This window comes from Lutra lutra, chromosome 12 (assembly GCF_902655055.1).
Source record: "Lutra lutra chromosome 12, mLutLut1.2, whole genome shotgun sequence".
NCBI lineage: Eukaryota > Metazoa > Chordata > Mammalia > Carnivora > Mustelidae > Lutra > Lutra lutra.
In genome coordinates, this window is record NC_062289.1 from 62,153,530 (window position 1) to 62,172,132 (window position 18,603).

Sequence of the window (18,603 nt, forward strand, 5' to 3'; positions counted from 1 at the left end):
TGAACCCAAGACCTCTGTAAATATTACATGTCATTTGCCAACAGGAAAAACTAAGATCTTGTTATAGTAAATCACTTATACTAGTGTTCTCGGAAAGATGATGTCAGCAAGCACTTTTTTTTTTTTTTTAAACAGTCACTTTTTTTTTTAACAGCTTAATCACCCTTTAACAGTTAAATTACATGAGCTGGTAAAAAGGTCAGCTACCTAATTAGCAAAACAAAGACCATATATCTCCTAGATAACACTAGATAAAGCAGGAGAATGACCCCTTGTAGAATGCCACACCATCCCTAAAATTCATGTTCCACTAGAATAGAATACCAAAGGAATGTATTTCCTCATGTTGTAATCACAGAAAGAACCCAAACCCCAAAGGTTAATCCTATCTATTGCACAAGTGAAAAAAGCAATTTGGCCAACAGAAGCAAGAATCCATAAAAACCGGGAAAGTTCCTCTCCAGGGCGCTGGGAATGAAGTTATCTTGCAGGTGGCCGGCCATCTGAAGTTCTGCAGAGAAGGAACCGAGAGAAAGACCTTTGGCAGTTTATACCCTGCCCTCAGGACCTTGAACTAGAATTCAGTTTTTTCCCCTCTAGCTTTAAAATCTACACCAGCAGTCACTCCAATACATTGAAAACACCGAATCACACAGTGGTAAAAGCACAAATACATTTCCTGGAGCCCCAGGGTCTGACCAAAGGGAGCACAGTGCTACCTAAAAGTCACCCAGGGTCCTGCAGAGTCTGGCCCCAAATGGTGGCCTTGCTTCCCTCTCACATTTATTTATACAGTCAACAAAAGCAAAGGAACACTGACAATTTTCTCAGGAAGAAATTTTTAAATTTTGCCAGCAGATTAAGACCAAAAAATGAGGGATGCCTGGGTGGCTCAGTTGGTTAAGCAGCTGCCTTCAGCTCAGGTCATGATCCCGGTGTCCTGGGATCGAGTCCCACATCGGGCTCCTTGCTCTGCAGGGAGCCTGCTTCTCCCTCTGCCTGCTATTCTGTCTGCCTGTGCTCGCTCTCTCTCCCTCTCTCTCTCTCTGATAAATAAATAAAATCTTAAAAAAAAAAAAAAAATTAAAAAAAAAAAGACCAAAAAATGAAGGTACTCCTTGGGAAAACTCTCTAGCTACTTAGAACTGGCTACAGATGTTGGTTGAACCTATATTTTCATCTCACAACTAATTAGAAACAAAACTCTGTAATTCACCTACATTATCAGAAATTTATTTTAATTCTTCTGCTTTATTAAGAAGATTAATAAAAGGGGCGCCTGGGTGGCTCAGTGGGTTAAAGCCTCTGCCTTCAGCTCAGGTCATGATCCCAGGGTCCTGGGATCGAGCCCCGCATCGGGCTCTCTGTTCAGCGGAGAGCCTGCTTCCCTTCCTCTCTCTCTGCCTGCCTCTCTGCCTACTTGTGATCTCTGTCAAATAAATAAATAAAATCTTAAAAAAAAAAAAAAGAAGATTAATAAAAACTTTAAAGCATATTTAACATTCTGATTCCATAGGGGAAAAAAGAGAGTTTCTAGTGTTAACTAAAATATATCATGTTAAAACTACCTACAAAGATAGTAACTTAGTAACTATACAGTACATTTCAGGAAGTGAAACTATCAAAGCCTTTTTTTTTTTTTTTAAATTTTATTTATTTATTTGAGAGAGAGACAGTGAGAGAGAGCATGAGCGAGGAGAAGGTCAGAGGGAGAAACAGACTCCCCATGGAGCTGGGAGCCCGATGTGGGACTCGATCCCGGGACCCCGGGATCATGACCTGAGCCGAAGGCAGTCGTCCAACCAACTGAGCCACCCAGGCGTCCCCTATCAAAGCCTTTTTATGAGAAATTGTGACTTTATGATTTATATTCTCTAGCAAAGATAACAGACAATGGCTCGTCTCCAATTAGGAATCATCACTTCATTTATGGCTTAAAATATCTGTGAGAGCAGACACAGGTCCCCTCACAACCTGGGAGTCAAACGTCCCCTTTCTCCCTGCCCTATTAATATCAATCAGCCCAAAACCTGTGAAGTGTTCATTTCAAAACAGAGTTCTGACTTCTGAATTAGTATAAAAAAAAATAAAAATAAAAACACTAGAAAGTTAATTGCTTTCTCCTCTGCCAGAGTTTATTCTGCCCAGAAACCTCTGAAATGAGATTATTAAAGAGTCCTATAACCCCTGGGCTCTGAGTATTAAGCCCCAAAGCCCCCAGTATACTTTACCATCATTCTAAGTAAGGATATGGTTATCTCCCTATTTCCTAATTTTTTTTTTTTTTGGAAGATTTTATTTATTTATTTGACAGACAGAGATCACAAGTAGGCAGAGAGGCAGGCAAGAGAGAGAGGAAGGGAAGCAGGTTCCCTGCCGAGCAGAGAGCCCGATGATGTGGGGCTCCATCCCAGGACCCTGAGATCATGACCTGAGCTGAAGGCAGAGGCTTAACCCACTGAGCCACCCAGGCGCCCTCCTCTTTCCTTTTTTTTTTTTTTTTTTTTATTTGACAGACAGATCACAAGTAGGCAGAGAGGCAGGCAGAGAGAGACAGGAGGAGGAGGCAGGCTCCCTGCTGAGCAGAGAGCCTGATGCGGGACTCGATCCCAGGACCCTGAGATCATGACCTGAGCCGAAGGCAGAGGCTTTAACCACTGAGCCACCCAGGCGCCCCACCTCTTTCCTATTTTTAAAAAAATCCAGAAAAGGGAGAAAAATGAAGACAGTTTAAACTACACTACATGAGATACCCAAAAGTAATCACAGGAAATCTTATTTCTCAACATCTAATACTACCAAAAGCTAAACTATCAAGAATGTATATATGTACATATATATATTTTTTTAAATGGGGGCACATCTGTTCTTAATTCTTGTCACCAAGTGAATGAAGAAATGCAATATCCAATAGAATTGTAGCTTGTAAATTGGATAAACATTGAGCAAACTTCTGATGAATATTCCCTTCACCTCCCACCCTCAAACAGTATGTTTTCTGAGAAATGGTTTCATCTGTCAAGAAATGACGCTCTAGTTGTGGCCTGAGCTGACAATACAGATTAGCTTCCTCTTTCAATAATGTCACAATAAGCCTTTTTTTTTTTTTTTTTAAATCACCCCCTGCCCCCTTCACTGGTTCACCTTTTATCGTTATTGTAAAAAGATCTCCTTTTTGAAAAGTCTTCCAGGTCAAATAGGAAAAAGGATTCACACTCATAACCATCCTCCTAGGTTATACCAAGGCAGAGATAAACAATCATTATCATCAACTGGGCAAGGAGAAGACCAGTTCCATTAGTACAGCAGTGAAAGACTTTCCCCTCTAATTCTTCTGTTCTCAACCAGAGGGAAACCATAAGTTTTCAAAGACTAATGTCTATATTTTATATGTTACCTCCCTGCAAGAACGCAAAGCATTTCATGGATATATTGACCCTCTTTGACTCTGCAAGTTAAATATGTGAGGCATAAATATTATTAATTTTCTTTCTTGAATCAAGCAATGAGCCAAAAGCAAAGCTAGAACTAAAATCCAAGTCACCATACATGCACTACCATAGTAATGAAGAAACACACACCTTAGTAAACACAGAGAATTGACATTTCAATTGTTTCTTTTGAAAATAAAACTCAATTTGATGAATAGTTCCGTTATGAACGACATAACCACCTACAACCACTATAGAATGTATGACACACCTTACAAAATTTCTGCAACAATCCTCACAACCCTATGAAGTTGACATTATCATGCTCATTTTACTGATATTCGGAACATCAAGTCATTACCATACACACACTAGAGAAGCACAAGAGGAAATTCAAACTAGGTTGTATGACTTAAGAGACTACATATTTCCCACACTACATTGTCTGGTATGTCCAAGTTGGCTAACAACTTCCATCTTCATCTGTCACACAAACCTCTTTCATGAAGACCTAGTCTATGCTCTAAACAGCCTCTCTGAGGAAACCCCCACCATAAAGGTCCCTTTCTTCACATTTAAATCCTTCAACAACTTTATATACAATTTTCATTGTATGTATCATCAAATGTATTTTAGAAGCCAGGCAACAATGACATAAAAATAACACATAATTTATTTAAAGCTTTTTAAAAGAAAAAATTCTAGGAGTGCTTGGGTGGCTCAGTTGGTTGCATAACCGACTCTTGATCTCAGCTCAGGTCTTGATCTCAGGGTCATGAGTTCATGCCCCACACTTAGCTTAAAAATTTTTTTTTTAAATATTACTTAAAAAATTAAAAATTAGAAAAAAGAAAAAAAATTCTACTAAGTAGTAATTCCTAGTACCACCTTTATTGGACTATGTATTGTGGAAAGAAAGGTGACCAACTGATGCCTGAGGAGGCTGAGGGAGATGGGCAGGCTTCATTACAAAGATGAAGAAGGAGCATATACACACAAAGGAGTAAAAGGGACTGGTATATCATGAAGGACAAAAAACTGAAAAAGCCTGAAGAAGTCCCAAAATATGCTGAGGCCAGACTCTGAAGAGCCCTGTGTGCTGTGCTCCAGGCACAGGCTACCTCAATGAAGCTCTCTAGAGGACTGACACAAGCACATTCGATTCTAAGAAAATAACTACCAGCAATGGGGAGCATAGACTGCAATAAAAGGAAGACAACTTAACACACTGAGGCACTAACAGTTTAATCAAAGAGACGAGGACAGAACCAAACAGTGGCAGAAATGCAGAGAGTTACAAGGAAGCATGTCCCAGGTATAAACCGTCACCAACTTGCGAACCAAGCAGGTGTTGTTCTAGAAACATTCAGAAGGCTCAATCTTTTTCAAACTCTAGGTTGACTATCTGTGATTTCAATCTCTTTCAGTCCATCAAGATTTTCAGTTCCTAAACTTGCTAGGACACAATGTTGCTAGGACTCAATCAGAGTAAATCCGGCTTTCACACATCTCCAAATTCGAAAATAGATCTTTAATCTATTTCTAAGAGTCTATGCAATGAAAAGCACACCTGGGAAGTATCCTTTAAAAATATGTAAAATCAATTAATCCATTAACGTACTTTGGAACATGGACATATTTCCTCTTTAATAGTTTGTATAAAATGAGACATACCAAATTTTAATTTATCAGTAAGCACCTCACCATTTTCCTTGAAACTCAGAATCTTTCCTTTAAGGAAAGACAGAGCCTAAAACATGGAGGGTAGAGGGAGTTGGGGGGAAAGTACTTTCCCTACAACCAGAAGTCCATGGGATACCACAGAAACAAAGTAGACCAAATATTTATTATAATATTTCTACATTGGAGGACTGTCCTAAGTACTACTGAGGACCCACCATACCCTTGTGGAGCTTACCTTCTCAGAGAGGGAGATAGCAATAAGCAAAACCACCAAGTAAATCATATTTTACACAGTAACAAATGCTATGAGGGGAAAAAGTAGTGTGAAGGGGAATAGTCATGATGGGAGTGGGACAGGATGCAATTCTAAATAGGGTGGGCAGGGTGGGCCTCACCGAGACAGTGACATTTAAGCAAAGACTTGGAGGAGGTCAATCATATGACTATTTTGGTTAAGAGTGTTCCAAGCACAGAGTAAATACCTTAAGGTGGGTGTGTCTGAGGGACACAAAGAATGGAGCTTGAGCTAGACAAACAAAGGGAAGAGAAGCCGCCAGCAGTTTCAGTTCAGAGAATCAAGAAAATCTGTATTGATTCATTCGTCTCAACCTCATAAATTCAACACAGAGAAAAAGAGTTTGTACTTCCATCTTTTTAGTGTTTACCTGGAAGAGTGTCCTAAACAATTTAGGTTGGCAAGTGTTCAAGCACTGTTGATACAATAAATTCCAGAAAATTTTCATATTCAAATTATTAAACTATGGTAGACTTTTGTTAGAATGACAAAATCACTATTTTTTTCTAAAAGACTTTATTTATTTGAGAGAGAGAGAGAGGATGAGCAGCGGGGAGGGAGAGAGAAAAGCGGACTCCCCAGTGAGCAGGGAGCCTGATGCAGGCTCAATCCCAGAACCCTGAGCCAAAGGCAGACACTTAACCAGCCGAGCCACCCAGGCACCCCGAAAGACAAATCACTACTAAACCATTCTGAAACCAATACGGGAGATGAGATTACGTTAACTGACTAGAAAAGTGACCTAGTTCAGCAAAAAGAAAGAGCTCAGACACCTCTAGAGCTTTTCACTGTAGATATCTGGAACTCTGGCACAGAGAAAAGAAAGCTGGTGAGGGAAGACTAAGGGGCCTAAAAATGTAGATTCCGGTGTCTGTCCTGGCTCTACCAGCCTGGGTGACCACAGACACAGCTGTGATTTATATAAAAAAGAGTAACCTGATCCTGGAGAAACAAGATTAGCATCCAAGTTAGTGAGACACTACACCCTGTGATAACCCGTGGTCACTAGTCCCAGTTTTCTTTTAAGATGAGCTGGCTAGACTAGACCAACCCTTCTTAATTATTTTTAATGAATGACCCTCACTTAATATCCTAAAAGCACCTAATACAAAGCTCTTTGAAAAGTCCTATTTCATCTTAAAAATGCACAGGAACTTAAGAATTCCACTTCATTATGCATCTGTACTTTAACATATAAGCAACCACACTTCCCTTCCCCACTTTCTGAGTATAAGCAATGGTCCTGAAAGATGTGCCATGTTTCTCCAGGACATTACTCCAGTGCCCTCCCTGCGTACTTCTGCTCTGTTCTCCAGTCTTTGGGGTTAAGCAGTCTACAGCAGAGCTGCCCAAGTGACCAGCTATGGCTACAGTAGGGACCCTCTGTTAGAAAGCTAGTGATATGGCAAGATATTGACCCACTTGGGCCATGGGGCAGCAGCAGCAACACATACACTCGCAGTCACCTGCAGCCTTCTGTTAGAGTGATGTGCTCTATAGCCTGGGACCCTGTCATGTTCACCATGTCCTCCCACTGCCTGGCATAGTACCCTCACCAAGTACCCCATTCAAGAAGCACCAAATTCAGAAACCTGGAAAGACAGTGGTTTAACCCAGACTATACTTCAATTTCCTGTTTTACAGGTACCCATCTGTGTGGGTGTGTACAGTTCTAGGCCATTCGATCACATATGGAGGTTGTGTAACCACCACCACCACCAAGACAAAGTCCTGTTCCATTATCACAAAGATCCTCTGTGCAACCCCTGTAGAGTCACACTCTCCACCAACCCTGTCCCTAACCCATTAATCTGTTCTCCATCTCTATAATCTTATCATTTCAAGAATCCTGTAAAAATGGAATCATACAATATGTAACCTTTGAGACTGGATTTTTTGACTCAGCATGAGTCCTCTGAGACCCACCTGACTTGCTGCATGTTAACAATAGCTCATTTGTTCTTACTGCGGAGTAGTATGCCATGGTATGAACACACTCGTCTGCTAACCACTTCACTCACTGATGGACATTTGGGCTGTTTCCAATTTGGAGCTATTACAAGGAAAGCTGCTATGCACATTTCATGAATGCATTTCTGTATGGACAGAAGGTTGCAATTCTCTGGGATAAATGCCCAGGAGGGCAATGGCTGGGTTATATAAGGTATCTTTAGCTTTTCAAGAAACTGACAAACAATTTTCCAAAGTGGCCATAGAGTTTCTCACTAGCCTTACAGGAGATCCGGTTTCTGTATTCTGTATTCTTGGAATTGTGGCCCATTATTCCCATTATTTCAGCTGTTCCAGTGGGTATGTAGCGATCCCTTGCCAACATGGTTTTAATTTTCATTTCCCTAATGGTTAATGATGTTTCCCTAACAGTTAATGATACTTCCCTAACAGTTAATGATGTTTTTCATATGCTTATGTACTTATCTGCCATCTGTGTTCATAATCTTTTACCCATTTCCTAATTGTGGACTTCTAGTTAACCACAGTAGAGCCATCCAAATCATAAAATTAGAGACGCCTGGGTGGCGCAGCTGGTTAAGCATCTGCCTTCAGGTTATGATCCTGGGGTCCTGGGATCAAGTCCTGCATGGGGCTCCTTGCTGAGTGGTGAGTCTGCTTCTCCCTCTGCCTGCTGCTCCCCCTGCTTGTGTGCACTCTCTCTCTGGCAGATAAATAAATAAAATCTTTTTAAAAAATCATAAAATTAGTAGTGATACTTTACTAACTGTCATATAAAACCTTTTTTAAAAAAGGATCCAATACAGGATCACGTTTCACTTTTTTTTTTTAAGATTTTATTTATTTATTTGATAGAGATTACAAGTAGGCAGAGAGGCAGGCAGAGAGAGAGGAGGAAGCAGGTTCCCCACTGAGCAGAGAGCCCAATGTGGGGCTCGATCCCAGGACCCTGAGACCATGACCTGAGCCGAAGGCAGAGGCTTCAACCTACTGAGCCACCCAGGCGCCCCACGTTTCACTTTTTTTAAAAGATTTTATTTACTGAGAGAGAGCACACACATGTATGCATTGGGGGAGGGATAGAGGGAGCGTTCTGTACTCACTGCACTCTGTAGGGCAGTTCAGGATTTCAATGTGATGTGTCCCCTTATTGGTCATGATTACTTGTTTAAGGTTGTGTGTTTGCCAAACTTCTCTGCACAGTTAAAACTCCCCTCTTACATTAATCAGTATTTTATAAGGGTTTTAAGATCATGTAAATTTTTTGTTCCTCATCAAAGTTGCACCCACCAGGTTTACCATCTATTTCAACATTTATTACTTGCCATCCTACACTAAGGCAGGTCTTTCCTTTCTCCCCATTTATTTTATTTTTTTTTTTAAAGATTTTATTTATTTATTTGACAGAGAGAGATCACAAGCAGACGGAGAGGCAGGCAGAGAGAGTGAGAGCGAGAGAGAGGGAAGCAGGCTCCCCGCTGAGCAGAGAGCCCGATGCGGGACTCGATCCCAGGACCCCGAGATCATGACCTGAGCCGAAGGCAGCGGCTCAACCCACTGAGCCACCCAGGCGCCCTCCCCATTTATTTTTTTTTAAAGATTTTATTTCTTTATTTGACAGAGAGAGATCACAAATAGGCAGAGAGGTAGACAGAGAGAGAAAGGGAGAAGCAGGCGCCCTTCCAAGGACAGAGTCTGATGTGGGGCTAGATCCCAGGACCCTGAGATCATGATCTGAGCCGAAGGCAGAGGCTTAACCCACTGAGCCACCCAGGCGCCACCCCTTCTCCCCATTTATTAATTCTTATTTCTTTGCAAGAGTGTAAACCCATGGATTCCTATTTTATTCAGCAGGTTATAATTTTTGTTTCTTTCGAATGCTCAAATCACCCCCAGATTTGGCCCATGGGCTTCACGATGGTTTCTGTGTCCTTTTGACATAGCTTCATCATTTCTTTAACATCCTTACCTTCTGGGACTACAAGAAACATTCCAGGCTACTCTTAATACTTTCCCTGCCCTAGCCCTAGAGTCAGACATTTCTTCAAGGAGCCCTTTTCCTCTTAGTGGAGAATGAAATTTAGATACCAAAAGCTAGGCAAGCCCAACGCCAAGAGGGTATCATTGTTCCCAAGACTTCCCAGTGGCCAGGGTTAGGAAATATAAGCATGCACACACATCTACATTTCTAGGTATCTGTATATCCATATTCACTGAAAATCATGAGTTCATACGATGATTCACTAATTCTAATCTAACCTCACAGGGTTCACTCCACCTTTCCTTCGTTCTTCAAACATGCCCCCTCACCCCCGACCAAGCATGCTTTCCCCCTTATTTACATGCCTTCCACCTGCTGGTCCCCAACCCCAAGGGCTTTTAGACTGAATTATTCAGAGGAGAGAGGGGAGGCTTAATGATGTCTTTAATACTACCTTTACTATCCTATTAGAGATAACAAAAACTATATATAATTTTTTAAATATCAATAACGCCCTAACTGAAACATGTAAAATAAATGGAAAGTAGTTTATAAAAGATAGTATCTATTTTAATATACATAAATAGTTGAGTAGAAATACATCAGAAGAAAAAAAGCCGCCACAAATTTCAAAGTCTTAACAAATAACGAGAAAACCTTTTAGTAAAAAAACTGATAACAGAATGGACTTGAGAATGTGAAATGCATTTGGTCTTCATTTTTAAACTTTAGATGGAATAAGGAAGAATGTTAGCAAATATTTACATAAGAGTTACCGTAAAATTTAAGTCCTATCTATATTTGCTCTGATTACTATTATACATAACGTTTATCTAAATCTGCAGTAAGATGACAAGCAGATTCCTGTCATGTATAAAGGTCTGTTCTAATAATTCAAAGATCTGCTGTCTTATAATTCTGAGACTACTATAGTGTTTCTTCATAATTCTTTGACTTGCCCGCACATTTTCTGGATTATGAAATAAACAGTATCATCTATAATTATGATGGTTTTAAAACATGTCCACAATTCCTTGGTAATTCTTCCATCTAACAGTGGAGCATCAGTCCTCTTCCCTAGAACCTGGACGGCCACTAATGAAAAGAATATGATGGAAGTGAGGAGACTTCTAAGTCTGGGTGGTACAAGGCAATGCAGTTTTCAGCTGGCTCTCTTAGAACGCTCACTCCTGAAACCCAGCTTCTATCTGCATGGAAGTCCAGGTCACAGTCGTGCCCCATGTAGGTGTTCCAGCTGATAGCCCACAAATTAGTGACGAAGGCCTCAAGGTGACTCGAGCCCCAGCTACCATCTGAACTGCAACTGCAGGAAGACTCTGAGCAGAAATCTCCTGAGTCCAACTAACCCCCAGATCTGTAGAGATGATAAATGATTGCTGTTGTTTTAAGCCACTGTTTTGGGGAGGTTTGGTACACAGCACCAGATAAAACAGCAAGCTTTGTTTCTTTTTATTTCTAATCTATATGCTTTTAATTTCTTACTCTTCTTCCTGTAGTGGCTAGGCTCTAAAGCATAATGTTAAGTAGAAGTGGTAACAGTGGGCACCCTTATCTTGTTCCTCATTTTTGTTGAAAAAGAAAAGGTTTCTAACATGTTATCATTCAGACTTATGTTATTGTAGGCGTCTCTTAGATAGTTTATACTACAGAAGTTCCCCTCTCTTTCTAATTTGCTATGTGTTTTGCTTTTATTTTTTTAAAGATTTTATTTATTTATTTGACACAAATAGAGAGAGATCACAAGTAGGCAGAGAGGCAGGCAGAGAGAGGGGAAAGCAGGCTCCCTGCTGAGCAGAGAGCCCGTTGTGGGCTCGATCCCAGGACCCTGAGATCATGACCTGAGCTGAAGGCAGAGGCTTAACCCACTGAGCTACCCAGGCACCCCTGTGTTTTGTTTTTAATCATGAACAAGCACTGACTTTAAATAATCTTTCTGCCTCTACTGAAATATTCATGACTTTTTCTCCTTTACCTCGTTACTGTGGTGAACCAACATTTTTAGGATTTTCTTATGTTAAAAAAAAAAAAAAGATTGTTAAGCCACCCTTATATTTCAAAAATAAACTTACAGACTGCTGTATTCAGTCTGCTAATCTTTACATCTATATTCATGAGAGAGATATGCCTGCAACTTTTATTCTTATTAAACCTTACAGAACTATGAGAGCCAAACCTGCAACAAGCTCACAGAAAGAACTGGGACCTATTCTTAGCACATTAATTTTTATCATTGTTTTTTTTTTTTATTATTCTGTTTTAATACACTTAAGACAACCTATTTCCTTTTAAGGTTTACTTATTTATTTTAGAAAGGGAGTGTGCGAATGAGTCGGGGGGAGAGCAGAGGGAGAGAGAATCCTGAAACAAACTCCCCGCTGAGCACACAGCCTGACCTGGGGCTCAATCCCAGGACCCTGAGATCATGACCTGATCAGAATCAAGAGTCAAACATTAACTGACTTGAGCCACCCAGGTGCCCCAAAACAACTTATTTTCCTTGCATTACTGTTTTTCCTGCTTTATTAAAGTTCTGATAAGTAGTATTTTACATACTGTCACTTTTAAGCATTTTAAAATTTCCTTTATGATTTCTTCTTGACCCATAAATTACTTAGAAATCTTTAAATCTCCAAATTTATGTGACTTTTTATCTTTTTATTAATAATCTATAATTTAATTGCTTTCTGGTCAAAGAACATGGCCCATAAGACAGCAATTCTTAAACTGTTAAGATTTACTTTACAGCCAAGTCGATGGTCCATTTTTTATAAATAGTCCAAAGTCCAAGAAGAAAATGTATTCTCTAATTGTTGGACTCTATATATTGTTCTTATTAAATTAAGCTTAACTGTGTGGTTAAACCTTTTATTTCTTTACTAATATTCTGTCTTATTAAAAGGCCATGAACATGGAATTGTCTATTTCTTCCTGTAATTCTATTCAATTTTGCTTAACATATCTTGAGGTTATTTTATTGTTATACAAATATACTTATTATCAAAATCTCAGGGCTAATACTGGCATTTGCACTCAGAGTAGCTATACCATTTGCTGAGGTGTTTGTTTATTTGTTTGTTTTAGGAGGCGGGGAAGCAAAGGAGGTTTGGCAATTTTCCTTACTTTCCCCTCACCTAGTAACTTTCTATTTTTTTTTTTTTAAAGATTTTATTTATTTATTTGACAGACAGAGATCACAAGTAGGCAGAGAGGCAGGCAGAGAGAGAGATGGGGAAGCAGGCTCCCCGCTGAGCAGAGAGCCCGATGCAGGGCTCGATCCCAGGACCCTGGGATCATGACCTGAACTGAAAGCAGAGGCTTTAACCCACTGAGCCACCCAGGGGCCCTGTAACTTTCTATTTTTTAAAAAAGATTTTATTCATTTATTTGAGAGAGAATGATGTAAGGAGACTGTTTAAAAACACAGATTTCCAGGCCTACTGAATCAAAAATCTAGAAAAAATCTGGGACTCATAAAGAAGTAATTTATGTTCCGTTCCCCTTTACCTCACTGGTTTCCATGTTTCCTCTCAGAAGCGATTCCTAACTCCTTAGGCACAGCTCCACCAACATACACGGTCCTATCTCATGATACATACAGCACAACAGGTCTGCATCTCCCTCCCTATACTGTGAATTATTGAGGGCAGGGTACATATATTCGTGGTATTCTCAGTGCATAGCATAGAGTCAGTCAGCTGTGTAGCTGGTTTTCAATACATATTTTCTGAACCAAACCAACTGTAGTGTATTATGTATGGAAATACATTTTTAAATTTTATAATGACTGACAGTAAGGGAACATATATTTGCATAATCCAGGGAGTTTTTTTTTTTTAAGATTTTATTTATTTATTTGACAGATCATAAGTAGGCAGAGAGGCAGGCAGAGAGAGAGAGAGGGAAGCAGGCTCCCCACTGAGCAGAGAGCCTGATGTGGGGCTTGATCCCAGGACCCTGAGATCATGACCTGGACTGAAGGCAGAGGGTTTAACCCACTGAGCCACCCAGGCGCCCCTCAGGGAGTGTTTTAAATAAAACACACATTCCTGGGCCCGTCTATATTTAATGAGTCGTCACCTCTATGACCTCCTCCACTGTGTGAGAATAACACCCAAGGTGACGTGGTGGTGAAGATATTTGGAAGAGGTTTTTGACTAATGTGGGTCAGAAAGGGGAAGATGTTCCAAAAAGGGAATGATATATTCAAAGACACAGAGTTACCAGTAACTAGTCACACTGGGGGGGTGCCTGGCTGCCTCAGTCGGTGGAGCATGTGATACTTGATCTCCTGGTTGTGAGTTCAATCAAGCCCCATACTGGATGTAGGGATTACTTAAAAATAAAATCGAAAAAAAATCTTAGGAACTGGTCACATTGGGAGAACTCTGTGTGTTTCAGTTTGACCAAAATCAGTAATTTGTAAGTAGGGCATCTGGGTCGCTCAGTCGGGGTTAAGTGTCTGCCTTTGGCTCAGGCCATGATCCCAGGGTCCTGGGATGAGTCCAACATTGGGCTCCTTGCTCAGCAGGGAGCCTGCTACTCCTTCTGCCTGCCACTCCCCCAGCTTGTGCCCACTTTCTCTCTCTGACAAATAAATAAAATCTTTAATAATAATAATAATTATTATTATTATTATTGTTGTGAGAAAATGGCTAGAAAAATCTAGAGGTATGTGAAGGTTTGATCTCCAAAAGGTCTTGTATGATAATGCTACAAAAGCAATTTCTCATAAAACTCATGGAATGCTACTGGAGAGTGGAAAACAGAAGTGCATTTTACAAAGATTACCCTGGATACCACATGGAGAATGGATTGAAATGGGAAAAGAACAGAGACGAGTTAAGATGTTATTATAATAATTCAGAAGAGGAAGAGTGAGGGCCTGAACCAAGCCAGCACAAACAGTGAAAAAGAGATTTAAAACACAATGTTGGGGGACCTGGGTGGCTCAGTGGCTTAGCACTTGACTCTTGATTTTGGCTCAGGTCATGATCTCAGGGGTGTGAAATAGAGCCCTGCATTGGACTCTGTGCTGAGCATGGAGCCTGCCTGGGTTCTCTCTCCCTCTCCCTCTGTTCCCTGTACCCATGCCCCAGCCCAGTGCACATGCCTGCTCTCTCGCTCTCTCTCTCTCTCAAAAATTAAATTTAAAAAATAAAACACATTATGGAAATTGAATTGTAATTACTTAATTATCAAGTAGATATGAGCTGAATCAGAGAGGGGTCTGAGTTTCTAGCTGCAGCACATGTGTCAATAATAGTACCATTTATGATATGGAGACTAGAGCAGAAAAAGCAGATCTCAGGGTTGGGACCAATGGGGAGGAATGTTACATCAGTATCTAGACATACTGAGTCTGAGGCAGCTAGAGGACATCCACACAGACATGAGTGCCTTGCAAAAATGGGTCTATAGCTAAGAAAGACCTAGGCTACAGATGAGATTTGGGGTGACAAGCACATGGTAACCAAACCTACAGAAGATGAGACCATTCACAGAAGTGTCCGAGTGAGAAGGAGAGGAAGACAGTCGAATGATGAAGAGAAGCTCTGAAAATGCCTGATTAGCCAGAGAAATAATAGCAAAATAGAAAAAATAATGGTGTTAGGGAAGGAAGGCAGAATCAACAATGTCAAAAGTCATAGGGATAAGAAAAGAAACCAATGGAAAGTCCCTCATTGCATGTGAAAACTAGAAAGCTTGAAAACAGTACTTTAGAATAAAAGTTTCAGAGGGGAGTCTGGGGTAGAACCATGGGCCGAATAATGTACATGCACAAGTGACAAGGATGGAGACAAATAATATGGTGTCTTTTTTTTTTTGAGACTCTGTATGCAAACGTGTGCATGTGCTCATGTCCGCATAGGTGACAGAGTAAGTGGAGCTGAGGTGTAGTAGGAGGGTTGAGATGAGAAGAGGCTGAAGCACATTTACATAATATGGGAAAGGAGCTACTGGAAAGAGGTTGAAAATAGGAGTAAAATGAGGTCCCAGAGGAGGAATGAGGCATCAGGATACAACCCTAGGACAGGAGAGGGAAGGCTTTATTTCCTGGGACTTCAGGAAAAGAGAGTGTAGAGAGAAATAAGTTTCCAGGTGGTAGAACATGAAGTTGAAGAGTTATTTCTGGATTTTTAAAATGTTTCTCTACAGAACTGAAGGCAGATCACATTCTGCGAGTGGTGGGTGTGGGGGTGGGTTGAGAGCTGGTTTCCTTTGGGACAAGTCAGAGCGGAGGGGCAGTGGGACTGACGAGGGGCACGGAGGAAGAGAATGGGGCAGCCCAGCCCCAGTCAGTGCCTGAGCCTACCCAAGGCATACACGTAAGCCCAGATTTACAGAAACTGAACGACTATCTGACATTAGGTGTCACAGGGTAGGAAGAATTAAAGAGCCACAGAAATGATCTTTCTAACATATCAGAACAGCAAGAAAAGTAATAATAACTTAATAATAATAACTTATAATATAATAACATAATAATAACTTTGTAGGGTGGGGAAGGAAGTAAGGTACTATAATAAATGAAAAAGTCAACAAACTGAAGATCCTGATGAAGTCAAAGGGCTGTTAAGACAGAAAGTAGCCCTCAAGGTAGCAGCATTTAAGATTTCGGGTTGAGAGCTGAAGAGGTCCAGAACTATACGGCTACATCATCACGTGGTTCCTTCCCAGAGCCACAATCCCATCCAGGCACAAAGAAAAAGGTACTGAGAGAAGAGGGTGAAGAGGAAGATAGGGTATGGGTCCTGAGCATTCTAAGCTGAGAGAAGAGACTGTGGCACAGGCACTGTGAAGTCAGGTGAGGACAGGTACAAGAGCGGTGGTCAGTACCTAGATTGCACAGCCTCAGAGCGGATCGCTTTAACTTGCAGTTTGGAGAGTTAGAGCTCAGTTAAGAAACTCAGGTTACAGGGGAAGCAAGGACAAGTAGCCTCTACCTGGGAGAGACAGAAAGGTACTTTACTCGGGGAGAGCCAGGCTTCAGCGGGGAGAACATGCAAGGAGAAGGTGCTCTGAGTGGCAGGCTCACAGGGGAGTGCAGCTCCGGGGCACACCACCAACAGCAGCAGTGGAAGAGACAGCAGGGGGCAAGGGGCCACATCTCCTCTGAGGAAGAAATGACTTCTCCTAAAACGGTACCTATGCTAGGTGAATGGCCTTCTTCCTGAGAAGACATACAGAAGAAAGAGCCCAAGCTAGTGAGGATGGAGGTGGGGTTAGTAAATACACAGCAAACAGAGCTCTTCTGGCAGCCTTCAACCTGACATGTCCGACAGGCAGCTGGGTACATGAGTCTAACATCTGAGACAAATCACAAGTTTCACTGACTTGTATACTTGAGAAGAACTTAAGCCACAAATGTCTTACTTTTAAGTGTCTCAGTTCTAATTTTTTAACAATTCCTCCATTTAGAGCAATTTGATCAAACTATTGAGAGGATTCAAACATACTTTATCACATCCAAAGACTGCAATCACAACACATTTATGTAAAATTCAAAGACAACTCAGGGTTTGGCATAGGGGAGGAAGGGAGCAGGCTGGCTGGGGCCCTCAAGAGGGATCTTGAGGTGGCACTCTTCCCCAGGTCTGTACCCAGACTGTGGTCGAGATCCCGTACTCTACCATGTAACAGAGCTCAGCAGAACCGAACACAGCCACAAGTGAGGGCAGGTGACACTGGGGAGATCTGGATGATCGCATCCATGTCCACTTCCTGGTGGCAGTTATGCCAAGATGTCAGCACTGGGGAGAACCAGGGGAAGGGTATGCAGGATCTCTGAGTGCTACTTCTCACAACTGCATCCATATCTACAGTTGTCAAAAGAAGCTTGGGTTGTTGTTTTTTGGTTTTTTTTAAATTAGAGGCAACAAAGCAAGGTGTACAACTGGGACACACGGTCTTCAACACTCAGGGTAAACAATAAAGATTAGTGTTCTAGCTCAATGATACTCAACAGAAATTTGGAGAGGGTGAAGGGGCACCTAAATGTTAGAACCACTGCCCACACCCCCATTCCCTGCACACACACCAACACCAGAATTGTTGCCATGGTGAGCCAGGTTTCAGAAGTTTGTCTATCTTCAAGTGCACTGCAAGTAAAGAAGAACAAAAAACCACTCTCTGGGGGCGACTTATCTCTACAAACGCTACTAACCCATAAGGAAAACATGTTAAGAGAAACATAATATTTAGAAAGTAATTTATAATAAACATGAAATATTTTTAAGAGATTACTTCTCATTTGATTTGTCCAAAATTAGCCAATACACTTTTTCATGGAAATGTACTTGGTCAACAGAAAGAAAAATGTTCTGTTCCTTTAAGAAAGAAAGTATGGACCTTTTCCCCAGTACATTTTCTTTTCCTTTTTTCTTTTTTTTTTAAAGATTTTATTTATTTATTTGACAGAGAGAGAGAGAGATCACAAGTAGGCAGAGAGGCAGGCAGAGAGAGGGGAAAGCAGGCTCCCTGCTGAGCAGAGAACCCGATGCAGGGGTCGATCCCAGGACCCTGAGATTGTGACCTGGGCCAAAGGCAGAGGCTCAACCCACTGAGCCACCCAGGCGCCCCCCGCCCTAGTACATATTTAGTGGGATATCCATACCGTCCTAACGAGGAAGACAACGTATATAAGGATATACAATCTGTGGCCTTGAGTAGAGTGAGATTATTCAGCCTACACGGGAGGTCTCAGCACACTAGCACCATACCCTCGTCAACTAGAGGAAAGAATCACAAACAAGTAGGAAACAAAATGTGATGAACTCAGTATTTTTTTTTTTTAACGTCCCTACTAACAAGCAGCCCTAAAGAACCATGCCCACTAAAATCTAATATGGAAAACATTGTAGAATAGTAAGTAGTAATTTAGTATCTGAACAAATGGCATCAATCAGAACAAAAATTAAAATCACCTCAGGACAAACACATTTTTAAAGCTGTGGTGTGAAACCTATTAACAGAATTGTGTACATGCACAAGTATGTATATCAGAATCCAAATGTTCAACCACAAGGGAACTGTTACATAAAAGAATGGCATATTCAAAGATGCTATCAAAGCCACTGAAAGACTTATGATAGGAAAATGCTTACAGTGTATTGTGAGGTGGGAAAAGGGCTACAATTAATATGTGAAGGCTTCTAATTTAAAATTTAAAAGAATATATATAGGGGTGTCTGGAGACTCAGTCAGTTAAGCATCTGACTCTT

At 41.0% G+C, this 18,603-nt stretch overlaps 1 protein-coding gene across 1 annotated transcript in view; it reads right to left on the bottom strand.

Annotated features, from left to right (window-relative positions):
• PTPN2 (protein tyrosine phosphatase non-receptor type 2) overlaps window positions 1–18,603 on the bottom strand; it is an 81,947-nt gene that overhangs the window by 40,503 nt on the left and 22,841 nt on the right.